This window comes from Pseudophryne corroboree, chromosome 9 (assembly GCF_028390025.1).
Source record: "Pseudophryne corroboree isolate aPseCor3 chromosome 9, aPseCor3.hap2, whole genome shotgun sequence".
In the NCBI taxonomy this organism is placed as follows: domain Eukaryota; kingdom Metazoa; phylum Chordata; class Amphibia; order Anura; family Myobatrachidae; genus Pseudophryne; species Pseudophryne corroboree.
Genome location: NC_086452.1, coordinates 308,739,062 through 308,758,781, shown reverse-complemented (window position 1 = coordinate 308,758,781; position 19,720 = coordinate 308,739,062).

Below are 19,720 nucleotides of genomic sequence, written 5' to 3'. Positions count from 1 at the left end.
TTGTGCCGCCCTTTCTGTTTACGTGGGCGACTGCCGTGATGTTATCCCACTGGATCAATACCGGCTGACCTTGAAGCAGAGGTCTTGCTAAGTTTAGAGCATTATAAATTTGCTCTTAGCTCCAGTATATTTATGTGGAGAGAATTCTCCAGACTTGATCACACTCCCTGGAAATTTTTTCCCTGTGTGACTGCTCTCCAGCCTCTCAGGCTGGCCTCCGTGGTCACCAGCACCCAATCCTGAATGCCGAATCTGCGGCCCTCTAGAAGATGAGCACTCTGTAATCACCACAGGAGAGACACCCTTGTCCTTGGATATAGGGTTATCCGCTGATGCATCTGAAGATGCGATCCGGACCATTTGTCCAGCAGATCCCACTGAAGAGTTCTTGCGTGAAATCTGCCGAATGGAATCGCTTCGTAATAAGCCACCATTTTTACCAGGACTCTTGTGCAATGATGCACTGACACTTTTCCTGGTTTTAGGAGGATCCCGATTAGCTCGGATAACTCCCTGGCTTTCTCCTCTGGGAGAAACACCTTTTTCTGGACTGTGTCCAGAATCATCCCTAGGACCAGCAGACGTGTCGTCGGAACAACTGCGGTTTTGGAATATTTAGAATCCACCCGTGTTGTCGTAGAACTACTTTAGATAGTGCTACTCCGACCTCCAACTGTGCTCTGGACCTTGTTCTTATCAGGAAGTCGTCCATTTTCTTTGAAGACGAATCCTCATTTCGGTCAGTACCTTGGTAAGGACCCGGGGTGCCTTGGACAATCCAACGGCATCGTCTGAAACTGATAGTGACAGTTCTGTACCACGAACCTGAGGTACCCTCGGTGAGAAAGGCAAATTTTTGGGACATGGAGGTAAGCATCCCTGATGTCCCGGGACACCATATAGTCCCCTTCTTCCCGGTTCGCTATCACTGCTCTGAGTGACTCCATCTGGATTTGAACTTTTGTAAGTGTTCAAATATTTCAGATTTAGAATAGGTCTCACCTAGCCTTCTGGCTTCAGTACCACCATATAGTGTGGAATAATACCCCTTTCCTTGTTGTAGGAGGGGTACTTTGATTATCACCTGCTGGGAATAACGCTTGTGAATTGTTTTCAATACTGCCTCCCTGTCGGAGGGAGACATTGGTACAGCAGACTACAGGAACCTGCGAGGGGGAAACGTCTCGACATTCCAATCTGTACCCCTTGGATACTACTTGTAGGATCCAGAGGTCCTGTACGGTCCCAGCGTCATGCTGAGAACTTGGTAGAAGCGTTGGAGGGCTTCTGTTCCTGGGAATGGGCTGCCTGCTGCAGTCTTCTTCCCTTTCCTCTATCCCTGGGCAGATATGACTCTTATAGGGACGAAAGGACTGAGGCTGAAAAGACGGTGTCTTTTTCTGCAGAGATGTGACTTAGGGTAAAAAACGGTGGATTTTCCAGCAGTTGCCGTGACCACCAGGTCCCACGGACCGACCCCAAATAACTCCTCCCCTTTATACGGCAATACATCTTTGTGCCGTTTGGAATCTGCATCACCTGACCACTGTCGTGTCCATAAACATCTTCTTGCAGATATGGACATCGCATTTACTCTTGATGCCAGAGTGCAAATATCCCTCTGCGCATCTCGCATATATAGAAATGCATCCTTTAAATGCTCTATAGTCAATAAAATACTGTCCCTGTCAAGGGTATCAATATTTTTAGTCAGGGAATCCGACCAAGCCACCTCAGCTCTGCACATCCAGGCTGAGGCGATCGCTGGTCGCAGTATAACACCAGCATGTGTGTGTATACCTTTTTAGGATATTTTCCAGCCTCCTATCAGCTGGCTCCTTAAGTACGGCCCTATCTGTAGATGGTACCGCCACTTGTTCTGATAAGCATGTGAGCGCCTTATCCACCCTAAGGGGTGTTTCCCAACGCGCCCTAACTTCTGGCGGGAAAGGGTATACCGCCAATAATTTTCTATCGGGGGAAACCCACGCATCATCACACACTTCATTTAATTTATCTGATTCAGGAAAAACTACAGGTAGTTTTTTCACATCCCACATAATACCCTTTTTTGTGGTACTTGTAGTATCAGAAATATGTAACACCTCCTTCATTGCCCTTAACGTGTGGCCCTAAAGGAAAATACGTTTGTTTCTTCACCGTCGACACTGAAATCAGTGTCCGTGTAAGGTAAATGGGCGTTTTACAGCCCCTGACAGTGTTTGAGACGCCTGGGCAGGTACTAATTTGTTCGCCGGCCGTCTCATGTCGTCAACCGGCTTGCAGCGTGTTGACATTCTCACGTAATTCCATAAATAAGCCATCCATTCCGGTGTCGACTCCCTAGAGAGTGACATCACCATTACAGGCAATTTGCTCCGCCTCCTCACCAACATTTTCCTCATACATGTCGACACACACGTACCGACATACAGCACACACATAGGGAATGCTCTGATAGAGGACAGGACCCACTAGCCCTTTGGGGAGACAGAGGGAGAGTTTGCCAGCACACACCAAAACGCTATAATTATATAGGGACAACCTTTATATAAGTGTTCCTCCCTTATAGCATTTAATATATATTCATATCGCCAAATCAGTGCCCCCCCTCTCTGTTTTAACCCTGTTTCTGTAGTGCAGTGCAGGGGAGAGCATGGGAGCCTTCCCACCAGCATTTCTGTGAGGGAAAATGGCGCTGTGTGCTGAGGAGAATAGGCCCCGCCCCCTTTTCGGCGGGCTTCTTCTCCGGAGTTTGTGATATCTGGCAGGGGTTAAATACATCCATATAGCCTCAAGGGCTATATGTGATGTATTTTTCGCCATACAGGTATTATACATTGCTGCCCAGGGCGCCCCCCCCCGCGCCCTGCACCCTCCGTGACCGCTGTGTGAAGTGTGCTGACAACAATGGCGCACAGCTGCAGTGCTGTGCGCTACCTGATGAAGACTGAAAGTCTTCTGCCGCCTGGTTCCGGACCTCTTCAATCTTCAGCATCTGCAAGGGGGGTCGGCGGCGCGGCTCCGGGACGAACCCCAGGGCGAGACCTGTGTTCCGACTCCCTCTGGAGCTAATGGTGTCCAGTAGCCTAAGAAGCCAATCCATCCTGCACGCAGGTGAGTTCACTTCTCTCCCCTAAGTCCCTCGATGCAGTGAGCCTGTTGCCAGCAGGACTCACTGAAAATAAAGAACCTAAAAACTTTTTCTAAGCAACTCTTTAAGAGAGCCACCTAGATTGCACCCTGCTCGGACGGGCACAAAAACCTAACTGAGGCTTGGAGGAGGGTCATAGGGGGAGGAGCCAGTACGCACCATGTGATCCTAAAAGCTTGCTTTTGTGCCCTGTCTCCTGCGGAGCCGCTAATCCCCATGGTCCTGACGGAGTCCCCAGCATCCACTAGGACGTTAGAGAAAGGAAATTTATTTTGCTTCTGAGGAGAAATAAGTGTAACAAATATCGCAAAGAGAAAATTGAGTACATTGTTGAGTGGAGTAGGATAATAGAGAAAGGAAAGACAGACAGGGGAGAGGCAGAGATTGAGCTGTTACACAACACTAATTTGTCAGTAAGGGAATTATTTTCTGTCATTTTTAGCAGCTAACCAGTACAGTAGTTTGGTAATAATCTGTCAGTAAGTGAAATCCTGTCATTCATTTTAGAAAAATCAGTAAATTAGTGAAGTAATACTCTGCCAGTCTGTGAAATATTATCATTCCTAATAGATGATAAATTAGCAATGTGATGGTCTTTCAGTAAGTGAAATACTGTATGTCATGATAGTCAGTAAATTAGTAGTTATATGATTATCTGTCAATAAGTGATATATTGTCTGTCATGTTAGTAAAATTGATAATTAAAGGTACCTACGCATAGGGGGTCATTCTGAGTTGTTCGCTCATTGCCGATTTTCACTATATTGCGATTAGTCGCTTACTGCGCATGCGCAAGGATCGCAGAGCGCATGCACTTAGTTATTTTACAAAAAAGTTAGGTATTTTACTCACGGCATAACGAGGATTTTTCATCGTTCTGGTGATCGTACTGTGATTGACAGGAAGTGGGTGTTTCTGGGTGGAAACTTGCCGTTTTCTGGGCGCGTGCGAAAAAACGCTGGCGTTTCTGGGAAAAACGCGGGAGTGTCTGAAGAAACGGGGGAGTGTCTGGACGAACGCTGGGTGTGTTTGTGACGTCAAACCAGGAACGAAACTGACTTACTCGGCAATGGCTGAGTAAGTCTGGAGCTACTCAGAAACTGCTAAGGAATTTCTATTTGCAATTCTGCTAATCTTTTGTTCGCAGTTCATCTAAGCTAAGATACAGTCCCAGAGGGCGGCAGCTTAGCGTGTGCAATGCTGCTAAAAGCAGCTAGCGAGCGAACAACTCGGAATGAGGGCCCTAGTGCGATTCTGTCTATGGTCGATTTTGAGTACGCAATTTCCCTTGAACTCCCTGGAGCCCTGAACCACCAATATTGACTATACACATAGTGCGATTTTGATACGGCCGATGTAGACTATGGAAATTTTGACTATACTAGAAAGTTAAAATATAATGTGTATTGTTAAAATGTAAGCTCTTATTATTTAATGCTCACTGTGTTTGTATCCTGGGAAATCAAGAGCAGGTGGCTGAAGTTGCATGATTTATGTTGTCCGTCACCACCTGTGCTTTATGGTGGGTGCAGGCACTGCCAAATTTGCTCAAAATTGCTTGCTGCCCCATATCCAGCAAACACTTTTCAGCAAATCATGGATTTGCACAGGCAGGAGTATTGATTTGTTCCTGTCTGTAATAGCTGCGTGTGTGTTAAAAAAATTAATTTACAGTATAATGAAAAGCATTGTTTGTAAAATGTATTTGTATTTTTGATTTCTAGTTTCCTTCTTGCGCTGAGGGGTTTGAACTGCGGTGGAACTATTGTAATTGTGGGGAGCCATAGATGGAAAGCATATCCGGATCACTCCTCCTGCCAAGAGTTGTTCGATGTATTACAACTACAAAGGCTTCTTCAGTGTGGTTATGATGGAAACTGTCAATGCCAATTATGAATTTATTTTCATGGATGTTGGGAAAAATGGTAGACCCTGAGATGGCAGCTCCTTCAAGGACACAGTTTTTTTATGAGAGGCTGCAATCTAAAAGCCTTCACTTACCAAATGCTGAGGGCTGCAGGCATGGGCTCAACTTTATGTTTGTGGCGATGAGGCGTTCGCTCTCCATGAACATATAATAACATATAATGAAGCCATATCCACAAAGGTGGATGAAGGAGAGGTGAATATTCAATTATCAGCTGTCTCGGGCTAGGCGTACTGTGTAGAATGCGTCTGGGATCAGGCGCAGTCGATTCCGGATTTTCCACACTGCCATAGATCTTTGTGTGGATAAGATTGATTGGATCATGTTGGGGTGCTGTGCCTTACATAACTTCATGAGGCACAAGAACTTGCATACAAGGCTAACACTTACAGCTGTGCCAGAGGAAACAGACCACATTGCGGACAGTTATAGCTGGACTGCTGTAGAAAGACCACAGACACTCTCTAGTAAATTGGCTACTGCAAATGCCAAACAGGTTTGGGAGGAATACTTGATTTTTTTAAATGGAGTGGGGGCTTATGGTCTATGCACATTTGGGGAGATTACCATACTACCTTGTGTATACTACAGTCTCTTGAATTTTTTTTCTTAAATAAATTACATATCCTTTAGATTATCTGGTGTCACTATATTTACTTGTAGGTGATGTAGAGGGTTGCATGCATACTGTTAGGATACAGGAACTAAATCATGTGTGTCATGCATATACATGAGTGGTTTAAAAAAATCTAATTACAAATTGTAAAAACGTGGTTCATCCTTTGAAGGATACTGTATACTCAGCATGTCTCAGTACATGCCAGTGGATAAACTGCTGGGATAGGTAGGCGAGGTGGGCTGTGTGGGTCCCTGTGGAAAAAACGCACGCTGTTGTGGAGGGTTCCTCGGTGCATAACAAATGGATTGGTGATATGGTTTGTTGGGAGGGAGCACATTTTGGAGATGCAGCCTAGCATTACGGTATTATGTCAATGACTGCACCTAAAGGAAAAATAATATAAAACACATTAATTCATTGCCCCTCAGCACCTCTATAGTACTCAGGCCTTGAGACCCCAGCCCCTCATCACCATCCACAATCCTCAGGTCCTGATCACCTTCCACAGCCCAAAGCCCCTGGTCACCATACACAGCATGATGGCTTGACATATGACACCTTAACCTCCCATACACTGTACCTCCCTATGTACCCACCGTTAAAAATCCTGTAAAGCACATGAAAACTGTACCTCCACTTGTAGCTCCTTATATGTACCACCCATTAAAAATCATGGGACACCTGCACCTCCCTATGTACCTGAAAAGCAGAAAGCAGATATACATTGGTGGTCAGTGGCAATATATACTTACCAATTCCTGGTGAACACTGCTCCGAGTGCTCAGCTCCGCAGTCAACAAACACAAGGGTGGGCAGGGAGTGTCCGGGGAGTGACTCGATGACGTATACTGATATTGCAAGGTTTTTATCGGTCACTATATACACACAGTGCAATATGTACTAAATTCTTGTCAAAATTGAGCTGCCTGGAAAGCCTATTTTTACTTGCAATACTGACCCGGCAGTGGCGCACTTCAGCATCGCAAGGTGTTTCCACACGGTGCCATATGCACTATGTTTTCTACCAATATGGACTATATAGTCCATATCGGTAGTTCATATAACACCTTAATTGCGGCTTAATTGATGATCTATAGGGAAGTCAATTTTTTTAAATTCTTTAGTACAGTATGTGTTTAGCTGTCGTGGGGTGTTTTATGCATTTAGTAGGTTTGTTTGCAACAGTAGTGCTTGCCCACCCCCAACTCACTGTAACTTATAGTCCCTGCAGCCATCAACCTGTAATTCCATCCCCAACTTCACGTACAGTAATTCATCCACTTCCCACTATTTCTCTTATACTGTTTTGGTTATTAATCATAGCCCAACACTGTCAACCTTAAGTATCCCATCACTCTTATTACTTATCGCACTCCCCCACCCCTCTACATCGTCACCTGTGTTACTCATCACACTCCACCATCATTTCACCCTTGTTACTCATCACAATACTCCATCCCACTACATCCCCTCACCCCTGCTTTATACTGTATAATACACACGACTTACAGAATTATATTGATAACACTTTCAGCCAGTCTACAGGGACCGGAGCTCGCAGTGAATTGGCAGGGCTCCAGCTATGCTGAGTGACAATCTGCCTGTGGGTCAGGGTCAGACTCACGAGGTTCAGTTATCTGCAGCATGCAAAGCCAGTGTTCAACAGTGGGTCCCATCTCACAGTCCAGCAGCAGCAGCGGGTGCACCTTTGCTTTCTGCCCAGGCTGAACGGTATCCTGGATCCTGGAACACAGACCGTTAACTCTGCAGCAGTAGTGGATGTGCCACAAAGCTCCATTGGAAGAGCAGTGGTCACACTTGGATCCCGCTGTGAACCACACAGTTGCTGCTGCACTGTACATAAGGTGTCCCTTCAGAGCTTGGGTCCAAATGTATTAAGCCTAAACAAGTGATAAAGTGGAGACGGATAAAGAGAGATAAATGACCAGCCAACTAGCTCCTAACTGTTAGTTTTCAACACAGCCTGTTATATGGCAATTAGGAAGCTGATTGGCTGGTCATTTATCACTCTTTATCCATCTCCACTTTATCACTTGTTAAGGCATGTTAATACTAGAGATGAGCGCCGGAAATTTTTCGGGTTTTGTGTTTTGGTTTTGGGTTCGGTTCCGCGGCCGTGTTTTGGGTTCGAACGCGTTTTGGCAAAACCTCACCGAATTTTTTTTGTCGGATTCGGGTATGTTTTGGATTCGGGTGTTTTTTTCAAAAAACCCTAAAAAACAGCTTAAATCATAGAATTTGGGGGTCATTTTGATCCCAAAGTATTATTAACCTCAAAAACCATAATTTCCACTCATTTTCAGTCTATTCTGAATACCTCACACCTCACAATATTATTTTTAGTCCTAAAATTTGCACCGAGGTCGCTGTGTGAGTAAGATAAGCGACCCTAGTGGCCGACACAAACACCGGGCCCATCTAGGAGTGGCACTGCAGTGTCACGCAGGATGTCCCTTCCAAAAAACCCTCCCCAAACAGCACATGACGCAAAGAAAAAAAGAGGCGCAATGAGGTAGCTGACTGTGTGAGTAAGATAAGCGACCCTAGTGGCCGACACAAACACCGGGCCCATCTAGGAGTGGCACTGCAGTGTCACGCAGGATGTCCCATCCAAAAAACCCTCCCCAAACAGCACATGACGCAAAGAAAAAAAGAGGCGCAATGAGGTAGCTGACTGTGTGAGTAAGATAAGCGACCCTAGTGGCCGACACAAACACCGGGCCCATCTAGGAGTGGCACTGCAGTGTCACGCAGGATGGCCCTTCCAAAAAACCCTCCCCAAACAGCACATGACGCAAAGAAAAATAAAAGAAAAAAGAGGTGCAAGATGGAATTGTCCTTGGGCCCTCCCACCCACCCTTATGTTGTATAAACAAAACAGGACATGCACACTTTAACCAACCCATCATTTCAGTGACAGGGTCTGCCACACGACTGTGACTGATATGACGGGTTGGTTTGGACCCCCCCCAAAAAAGAAGCAATTAATCTCTCCTTGCACAAACTGGCTCTACAGAGGCAAGATGTCCACCTCATCATCATCCTCCGATATATCACCGTGTACATCCCCCTCCTCACAGATTATCAATTCGTCCCCACTGGAATCCACCATCTCAGCTCCCTGTGTACTTTGTGGAGGCAATTGCTGCTGGTCAATGTCTCTGCGGAGGAATTGATTATAATTCATTTTAATGAACATCATCTTCTCCACATTTTCTGGATGTAACCTCGTACGCCGATTGCTGACAAGGTGAGCGGCGGCACTAAACACTCTTTCGGAGTACACACTTGTGGGAGGGCAACTTAGGTAGAATAAAGCCAGTTTGTGCAAGGGCCTCCAAATTGCCTCTTTTTCCTGCCAGTATAAGTATGGACTGTGTGACGTGCCTACTTGGATGCGGTCACTCATATAATCCTCCACCATTCTTTCAATGTTGAGAGAATCATATGCAGTGACAGTAGACGACATGTCCGTAATCGTTGTCAGGTCCTTCAGTCCGGACCAGATGTCAGCATCAGCAGTCGCTCCAGACTGCCCTGCATCACCGCCAGCGGGTGGGCTCGGAATTCTGAGCCTTTTCCTCGCACCCCCAGTTGCGGGAGAATGTGAAGGAGGAGATGTTGACAGGTCGCGTTCCGCTTGACTTGACAATTTTCTCACCAGCAGGTCTTTCAACCCCAGCAGACTTGTGTCTGCCGGAAAGAGAGATCCAAGGTAGGCTTTAAATCTAGGATCGAGCATGGTGGCCAAAATGTAGTGCTCTGATTTCAACAGATTGACCACCCGTGAATCCTTGTTACGCGAATTAAGGGCTCCATCCACAAGTCCCACATGCCTTGCGGAATCGCTCCGTGTTAGCTCCTCCTTCAATGTCTCCAGCTTCTTCTGCAAAAGCCTGATGAGGGGAATGACCTGACTCAGGCTGGCAGTGTCTGAACTGACTTCACGTGTGGCAAGTTCAAAGGGCATCAGAACCTTGCACAACGTTGAAATCATTCTCCACTGCGCTTGAGACAGGTGCATTCCACCTCCTATATCGTGCTCAATTGTATAGGCTTGAATGGCCTTTTGCTGCTCCTCCAACCTCTGAAGCATATAGAGGGTTGAATTCCACCTCGTTACCACTTCTTGCTTCAGATGATGGCAGGGCAGGTTCAATAGTTTTTGGTGGTGCTCCAGTCTTCTGTACGTGGTGCCTGTATGCCGAAAGTGTCCCGCAATTCTTCTGGCCACCGACAGCATCTCTTGCACGCCCCTGTCGTTTTTTAAAAAATTCTGCACCACCAAATTCAAGGTATGTGCAAAACATGGGACGTGCTGGAATTTGCCCATATTTAATGCACACACAATATTGCTGGCGTTGTCCGATGCCACAAATCCACAGGAGAGTCCAATTGGGGTAAGCCATTCCGCGATTATCTTCCTCAGTTGCCGTAAGAGGTTTTCAGCTGTGTGCGTATTCTGGAAACCGGTGATACAAAGCGTAGCCTGCCTAGGAAAGAGTTGGCATTTGCGAGATGCTGCTACTGGTGCCGCCGCTGCTGTTCTTGCGGTGGGAGTCCATACATCTACCCAGTGGGCTGTCACAGTCATATAGTCCTGACCCTGCCCTGCTCCACTTGTCCACATGTCCGTGGTTAAGTGGACATTGGGTACAACTGCATTTTTTAGGACACTGGTGAGTCTTTTTCTGACGTCCGTGTACATTCTCGGTATCGCCTGCCTAGAGAAGTGGAACCTAGATGGTATTTGGTAACGGGGGCACACTGCCTCAATAAATTGTCTAGTTCCCTGTGAACAAACGGCGGATACCGGACGCACGTCTAACACCAACATAGTTGTCAAGGCCTCAGTTATCCGCTTTGCAGCAGGATGACTGCTGTGATATTTCATCTTCCTCGCAAAGGACTGTTGAACAGTCAATTGCTTACTGGAAGTAGTCTAAGTGGGCTTACGACTTCCCCTCTGGGATGACCATCGACTCCCAGCAGCAACAACAGCAGCGCCAGCAGCAGTAGGCGTTACACGCAAGGATGCATCGGAGGAATCCCAGGCAGGAGAGGAATCATCAGAATTGCCAGTGACATGGCCTGCAGGACTATTGGCATTCCTGGGGAAGGAGGAAATTGACACTGAGGGAGTTGGTGGGGTGGTTTGCGTGAGCTTGGTTACAAGAGGAAGGGATTTACTGGTCAGTGGACTGCTTCCGCTGTCGGCCAAAGTTTTTGAACTTGTCACTGACTTATTATGAATGCGCTGCAGGTGACGTATAAGGGAGGATGTTCCGAGGTGGTTAACGTCCTTACCCCTACTTATTACAGCTTGACAAAGGGAACACACGGCTTGACAAATGTTGTCCGCATTTCTGGTGAAATACTTCCACACCGAAGAGCTGATTTTTTTGGTATTTTCACCAGGCATGTCAACGGCCATATTCCTCCCACGGACAACAGGTGTCTCCCCGGGTGCCTGACTTAAACAAACCACCTCACCATCAGAATCCTCCTGGTCAATTTCCTCCCCAGCGCCAGCAACACCCATATCCTCCTCATCCTGGTGTACTTCAACACTGACATCTTCAATCTGACTATCAGGAACTGGACTGCGGGTGCTCCTTCCAGCACTTGCAGGGGGCGTGCAAATGGTGGAAGGCGCATGCTTTTCACGTCCAGTGTTGGGAGGGTCAGGCATCGCAACCGACACAATTGGACTCTCCTTGTGGATTTGGGATTTCGAAGAACGCACAGTTCTTTGCTGTGCTTTTTCCAGCTTGAGTCTTTTCATTTTTCTAGCGAGAGGCTGAGTGCTTCCATCCTCATGTGAAGCTGAACCACTAGCCATGAACATAGGCCAGGGCCTCAGCCGTTCCTTGCCACTCCGTGTGGTAAATGGCATATTGGCAAGTTTACGCTTCTCCTCCGACAATTTTATTTTAGGTTTTGGAGTCCTTTTTTTACTGATATTTGGTGTTTTGGATTTGACATGCTCTGTACTATGACATTGGGCATCGGCCTTGGCAGACGACGTTGCTGGCATTTCATCGTCTCGGCCATGACTAGTGGCAGCAGCTTCAGCACGAGGTGGAAGTGGATCTTGATCTTTCCCTAATTTTGGAACCTCAACATTTTTGTTCTCCATATTTTAATAGGCACAACTAAAAGGCACCTCAGGTAAACAATGGAGATGGATGGATACTAGTATACAATTATGGATGGACTGCCGAGTGCCGACACAGAGGTAGCTACAGCCGTGGACTACCGTACTGTACTGTGTCTGCTGCTAATATAGACTGGATGATAATGAGATGTAGTATGTATAAAAAAGAAAAAAAAAACCACGGGTAGGTGGTATACAATTATGGATGGACTGCCGAGTGCCGACACAGAGGTAGCTACAGCCGTGGACTACCGTACTGTACTGTGTCTGCTGCTAATATAGACTGGTTGATAATGAGATGTAGTATGTATGTATAAAGAAGAAAGAAAAAAAAAACACGGGTAGGTTGTATACAATTATGGACGGACTGCCGAGTGCCGACACAGAGGTAGCTACAGCCGTGGACTACCGTACTGTACTGTGTCTGCTGCTAATATAGACTGGATGATAATGAGATGTAGTATGTATAAAGAAGAAAGAAAAAAAACCCACGGGTAGGTGGTATACAATTATGGATGGACTGCCGAGTGCCGACACAGAGGTAGCTACAGCCGTGGACTACCGTACTGTACTGTGTCTGCTGCTAATATAGACTGGATGATAATGAGATGTAGTATGTATAAAGAAGAAAAAAAAAACCACGGGTAGGTGGTATACAATTATGGATGGACTGCCGAGTGCCGACACAGAGGTAGCTACAGCCGTGGACTACCGTACTGTACTGTGTCTGCTGCTAATATAGACTGGATGATAATGAGATGTAGTATGTATAAAGAAGAAAGAAAAAAAACCACGGGTAGGTGGTATACAATTATGGACGGACTGCCGAGTGCCGACACAGAGGTAGCTACAGCCGTGGACTACCGTACTGTACTGTGTCTGCTGCTAATATAGACTGGATGATAATGAGATGTAGTATGTATAAAGAAGAAAAAAAAAACCACGGGTAGGTGGTATACAATTATGGATGGACTGCCGAGTGCCGACACAGAGGTAGCTACAGCCGTGGACTACCGTACTGTACTGTGTCTGCTGCTAATATAGACTGGATGATAATGAGATGTAGTATGTATAAAGAAGAAAAAAAAACCCACGGGTAGGTGGTATACAATTATGGATGGACTGCCGAGTGCCGACACAGAGGTAGCTACAGCCGTGGACTACCAGTACGGTCGTTTTTTTCAGGCAGAGAACGGATTATATTAAATAAAACTGCACTGGTGGTCACTGGTCAGTGGTCAGTCACTAGTAAACTCTGCACTCTCTAGTACTCCTAAGCTCCAGTAAATCAAGTGTCTCTGTCTCAATCTCACTCTCTCTCTTCTAATCTAAATGGAGAGGACGCCAGCCACGTCCTCTCCCTATCAATCTCAATGCACGTGTGAAAATGGCGGCGACGCGCGGCTCCTTATATAGAATCCGAGTCTCGCGATAGAATCCGAGCCTCGCGAGAATCCGACAGCGTCATGATGACGTTCGGGCGCGCTCGGGTTAACCGAGCAAGGCGGGAAGATCCGAGTCGCTCGGATCCGTGTAAAAAAAGCTGAAGTTCGGGCGGGTTCGGATTCCGAGGAACCGAACCCGCTCATCTCTAGTTAATACATTTGTTGGAGCCCAGAGGCATGATTCTCCATTGCCTCTGGGAGTTCCACACCAGCCTATTATTACAGAAGATTGTAATGCTTGACTTTTAACTGCAAGCTGTGTTTTACCTTAATTTGTGTCTTCCATCTGCCAAGGTCCTAGTACAGTACATGTCTGTACATGGCAAATTTTACCTGGCGGAGCTGCAGTCCTACATCCCATAGGTAAAATTCACCACTGGTGGGGAATCTAGGGGATCTGCATAAAATTCTTTGCAGCTGGTGACTCCAAGTGTACCGGGAGTCTCCTGCATGATGCAAGAGGGTAGTCAACTATGATTTAGGAGAAAATCCAGATAAAAGATGTAAGCATTCAGATAAAGAATGTTAGCATGCTAAATTTCCTGGGTGTTTTGGCAAGGTTGTATGAAGCCAGGTGAATAGACCCCTAAAACCTACTGTTAGTCTTTATCTATAGTAGCCTCTTTTCTCACAGAGTGGTGTATGCTCACTGCTCATTCTCCCCCAGGACATAACATGCAGAGCCGTACCTAGACTTTTTGGTGCTCTGTGCCAAAAAGAGAATTGGCACCCCCATTTTTTCCAATAGGGACATAAGGCACATGACTTGTGGGAAACGACATGGCAAAATTGATTCCAGAGAAAGCCCATGCTATGATGGCCCATCCAACATTTTGTTATACAGTATATATATATATATATATATATATATATATATGTATTCTTATAAGTAGGCACTCTCCAGTCCATAAATGTGCTTGAAGGAAATGTGTTATATCATACTCACAAAGATACAAATGCAAGGCTTCATTATATGCATGTAGACAGAATCACAGCGACGTTTCGGTCCATCCGTAACATTGTCAAGCGTGTCAGCAATACAAGCCACCAGCATAACAACATAGCAGAGTCATTGCAGCAGAAGTCACATACCTGTTCCCTGGAGACCTCTTAAATACCCCCATTTCAAATGGCCAGCACAATATCCTGCTCATTGCAGGAGATGTGCTCCACCTGCTCCCGTCACGCCGTGCGTTCCACTGCCGCATGTCCGGACCCGGCGTGCGTTCCATTGCCGCGGATGAGTAAACGGCTATAGCAGTACTTCCGGTTCAAAGGTATCTCAACAACAGTTTCCCTAGTGATGTCGCTGAGCATAGCAACGCTTCCACATAGCGACGCGCAAACAGTGCAAAACACTAAACCAAACTCATCAGAAGTATACCTTTATTATAATGGCCATAAAAACAACAAATGCTGGAGTGGACAAATAATCTACGTAAGTTATAATCTCCAAGATCTAATTTATCTCCACTACCAGGAAAGCTAGTATTACTTTATCACATCAGATACATCTAATACATACAGCTCACCAGCCACCTTTGAAAATTAGGTATAATCCTATATATTATTAATCTAAACCATTTCATGGGATAATCCAAGAGGAATCCGGGTAAGACCTATTATTACAACAACACACATCACTATAATTATATTAAAAAAGACAAATAACACAAATGATCATGGTGTATAGTGCAATTAACCCACGGCCAAATAAAGTGCGCGCGCGAACTCCCATATAAGAACCTCGGTTCTATATAGTAGGAACAAGCACACACACAGATAGCCCAGGTCCTTGCTCACAACACCATAACCAGCAAACTGGGTCATTAAAATACAATGAAAGACAGTGGAAAAAAGTCCACAATGGTATGATGGAGCAAAAACTTTTTTATCTCAAAAAATTCTTTAGGACAAGCTGTTCGTTCAATCCTCTTGGGGAAATAGTGTCCAACCTAAAGATCCATTCAGACTCACGTTTATGCAATTTTAATAAACGGTTGCTACTTCTGATGGATGGTGGAATCCAGTCAATAATGCAACATCGTAACATAGGAATTTGGTGTCCAGCCACAACCCAGTGTCTGGCAACTGGCTTATCCGAGCTTCCTGACTCCAGGGCCTGTCTAATTGAACATCGATGGTTTACCATCCGATCTCTAAACCGCCGTTTAGTGAGTCCAACATACACCAGTCCACATGGTCAAATAATAAGATAATCACATGATCCAAAAGACAGTGTAGACGGTGTTTAATCGCAATAGGTGCCCCACTATGTGGGTGTGGGAAAGTGGATCCTGGCATTATTGATCGACACGTCATGCAATCTAAGCACTTGAAACATTCTTTCTTAGAAGATCTTAACCATGTGCCACTTGTTCCCTTGGGTGGACCAGCAAAAGGTCGCATCAGCATCTGCTTTAGATTCGCACCTCGGCGATATGCCATCATTGGCTGTTGCTGGAACTCTCTACCAAACTTGGGATCAGAGGATATAATGTTCCAATTTTTGTTGAAAGCATGCTGTACATTCAATGCCTTGTCATCATATCTACTGGTGTATATCATTCTGCTCGCTGTTTTAGCTTTGTTAGTAGAAGCCTGCATTGTAATCTTTTGGCGTGCTTTTTTCAAACACCCCTCAATGTTCTTATGAGAGTAACCCCGCTCTTTCAGTCTATTCTTAACCTCCAGAATCTGTTGTTCAGCCAAAGATTCATCTGAGTTGATTCTCAAAACACGCATAAATTGAGAAATTGGTAAACTTGCCTTTAAACTTGGCGAGTGATGGCTAGTCGCATATAATAACGAATTCCTATCCGTCTCTCTTTCCTATAAAGTGTGGTATTTATACGGTTATCCTTTATCTGGACCGTCACATCCAAGAAGTCGATTGTATCCTTATCAATCTTAGCTGTCAATTTTATTGGTGTCTGTAACTCATTTAGAGTCTCCGCCATCTGCCAAAACCCAGTCTCAGTACCATTCCATAGCAAGAAAATGTTGTCTATAAACCTATAGTACTGTACAATGTTATTTCCAATCACAAGAAGAATATATTTAGTCTCAAACCAATGCATATAGATATTAGCATAAGCAGGTGCCAGGTTAGACCCCATTGTGGTCCCTGACACCTGCCTATACAATCCACCTGCATACAAAAAATGATTATCCTTCAATACCAGACCTAATAGTTCGATCAAAAATTCAATAGGTGGACCAGTATGTCCAAAAGATATTAAAGCATCACGTATAGAATTCATCCCGGTCTCATGTGGTATTACCGTATGTAATGAGTTTACATTAAGAGATGCTAAATAAATACCGTCATAATTCACTGTCTGATCACGTCTGATTTTTTCAAGAAAGTCATATGTGTCCCTCAAATAACTGGGAATCTTTAATACTATTGGCTGCAAAAATGCATCAATAAACTTAGCAATTGGCTGTAACACAGACCCTTGCGCCGATATAATCGGCCGTCCGGGAGGGTCCACTAAGGTCTTGTGGACCTTAGGTAATGTATAGATGTAGGGACACACAGGAAATTCAACTGTCAAAAAATCAGCAGTGTCTTGATCAATCCAACCACTACGTACACCTCTGCTAATAGCTGCATCAACCCTAACTTTAATTTCACTAATCACTTTAGCAGAACAAGGTTTATAAGTTGAAACATCAGACAACTGTCTTCTTATTTCACTATCGTATTTGTCCCAGTTTTGTAGTACAATCGCCCCGCCCTTGTCTGCGGGGCGTATGGCCAGATTGTTATTCTCACGTAATGATCTCAAAGTTAATCTCTGACCTCTAGACAGATTATCATATCTATTGAAACTATCATCATTCCTAATGTCAGCTTCCATCACCCAGGAAAAAGTTTTTATACCAGGGTTAGTTGAAGGAGGGTCAAATAAGCTAGGCAATTTAAATCTATTACTACTAGCAGGTTCACTATGACCACAGGGTCCAAAGAATTCCCTAAACCGAAGTTTACGACTAAAGTCGAAACTGTGGACCAGTTTAAATTTAGTCGTAAACTTCGGTTTAGGGAATTCTTTGGACCCTGTGGTCATAGTGAACCTGTTAGTAGTAATAGATTTAAATTGCCTAGCTTATTTGACCCTCCTTCAACTAACCCTGGTATAAAAACTTTTTCACGGGTGATGGAAGCTGACATTAGGAATGATGATAGTTTCAATAGATATGATAATCTGTCTAGAGGTCAGAGATTAGCTTTGAGATCATTACGTGAGAATAACAATCTGGTCATACGCCCCGCAGACAAGGGCGGGGCGATTGTACTACTAAACTGGGACAAATACGATAGTGAAATAAGAAGACAGTTGTCTGATGTTTCAATGTATAAACTATGTTCTGCTAAAGTGATTAGTGAAATTAAAGTTAGGGTTGATGCAGCTATTAGCAGAGGTGTACGTAGTGGTTGGATTGATCAAGACATGGCTGATTTTTTGACAGTTGAATTTCCTGTGTGTCCCTACATCTATACATTACCTAAGGTCCACAAGACTTTAGTGGACCCTCCCGGACGGCCGATCATATCGGCGCAAGGGTCTGTGTTACAGCCAATTGCTAAGTTTATTGATGCATTTTTGCAGCCAATAGTATTAAAGATTCCCAGTTATTTGAGGGACACATATGACTTTCTTGAAAAAATCAGACGTGATCAGACTGTGAATTATGACGGTATTTACTTAGCATCTCTTGATGTAAACTCATTATATACGGTAATACCGCATGAGACCGGGATGAATTCTATACGTGATGCTTTAATATCTTTTGGACATACTGGTCCACCTATTGAGTTTTTGATCGAACTATTAGGTCTGGTATTGAAGGATAATAATTTTTTGTATGCAGGTGGATTGTATAGGTAGGTGTCAGGGAACGCAATGGGGTCTAACCTGGCACCTGCTTATGCTAATATCTATATGCATTGGTTTGAGACTAAATATATTCTTCCTGTGTTTGGAAATAACATTGTACAGTACTATAGGTTTATAGACAACATTTTCTTGCTATGGAATGGTACTGAGACTGGGTTTTGGCAGATAGCGGAGACTCTAAATAAGTTAAAGACACCAATAAAATTGACAGCTAAGATTGATAAGGATACAATCGACTTCTTGGATGTGACGGTCCAGATAAAGGATAACCGTATAAATACCACACTTTATAGGAGAGACGGATAGGAATTTGTTATTATATGCGACTAGCCATCACTCGCCAAGTTTAAAGGCAAGTTTACCAATTTCTCAATTTATGCAAGTTTTGAGAATCAACTCAGATAAATCTTTGGCTGAACAACAGATTCTGGAGGTTAAGAATAGACTGAAAGAGCGGGGTTACTCTCATAAGAACATTGAGGGGTGTTTGAAAAAAGCACGCCAAAAGATTACAATGCAGGCTTCTACTAACAAAGCTAAAACAGCGATCAGAATGATATACACCAGTAGATATGATGACAAGGCATTGAATGTAAAGCGTGCTTTCAACAAAAATTGGAACATTATTTCCTCTGATCCCAAGTTTGTTAGAGAGTTGCAGCAACAGCCAATGATGGCATATCGCAGAGGTGCGAATCTAAAGCAGATGCTGATGCGACCTTTTGCTGGTCCACCCAAGGGAACAAGTGGCACATGGTTAAGATCTTCTAAGAAAGGATTTTTCAAGTGCTTAGATTGCACGACGTGTCGATCAATAATACCAGGATCCACTTTCCCACACCCACATAGTGGGGCACCTATTGCGATTAAACACCGTCCACACTGTCTTTTGGATCATGTAATTTATCTTATTATTTGTCCATGTGGACTGGTGTATGTTGGACTCACTAAACGGCGGTTTAGAGATCGGATGGCAAACCATCGATGTTCAATTAGACAGGCCCTGGAGTCAGGAAGCTCGGATAAGCCAGTTGCCAGACACTGGGTTGAGGCTGGACACCACATTCCTATGTTACGATGTTGCATTATTGACTGGATTCCACCGTCCATCAGAGGTGGCAACCGTTTATTAAAATTGCATAAACGTGAGTCTGAATGGATCTTTAGGTTGGACACTATTTCCCCAAGAGGATTGAACGAACAGCTTGTCCTAAAGAATTTTTTGAGATAAAAAAGTTTTTGCTCCATCATACCATTGTGGACTTTTTTCCACTGTCTTTCATTGTATTTTAATGACCCAGTTTGCTGGTTATGGTGTTGTGAGTAAGGACCTGGACTATCTGTGTGTGTGCTTGTTCCTACTATATAAAACCGAGGTTCTTATATGGGAGTTCGCGCGTGCACTTTATTTGGCCGTGGGTTAATTGCACTATACACCATGATCATTTGTGTTGTTTGTCTTTTTTTAAATAATTATAGTGATGTGTGTT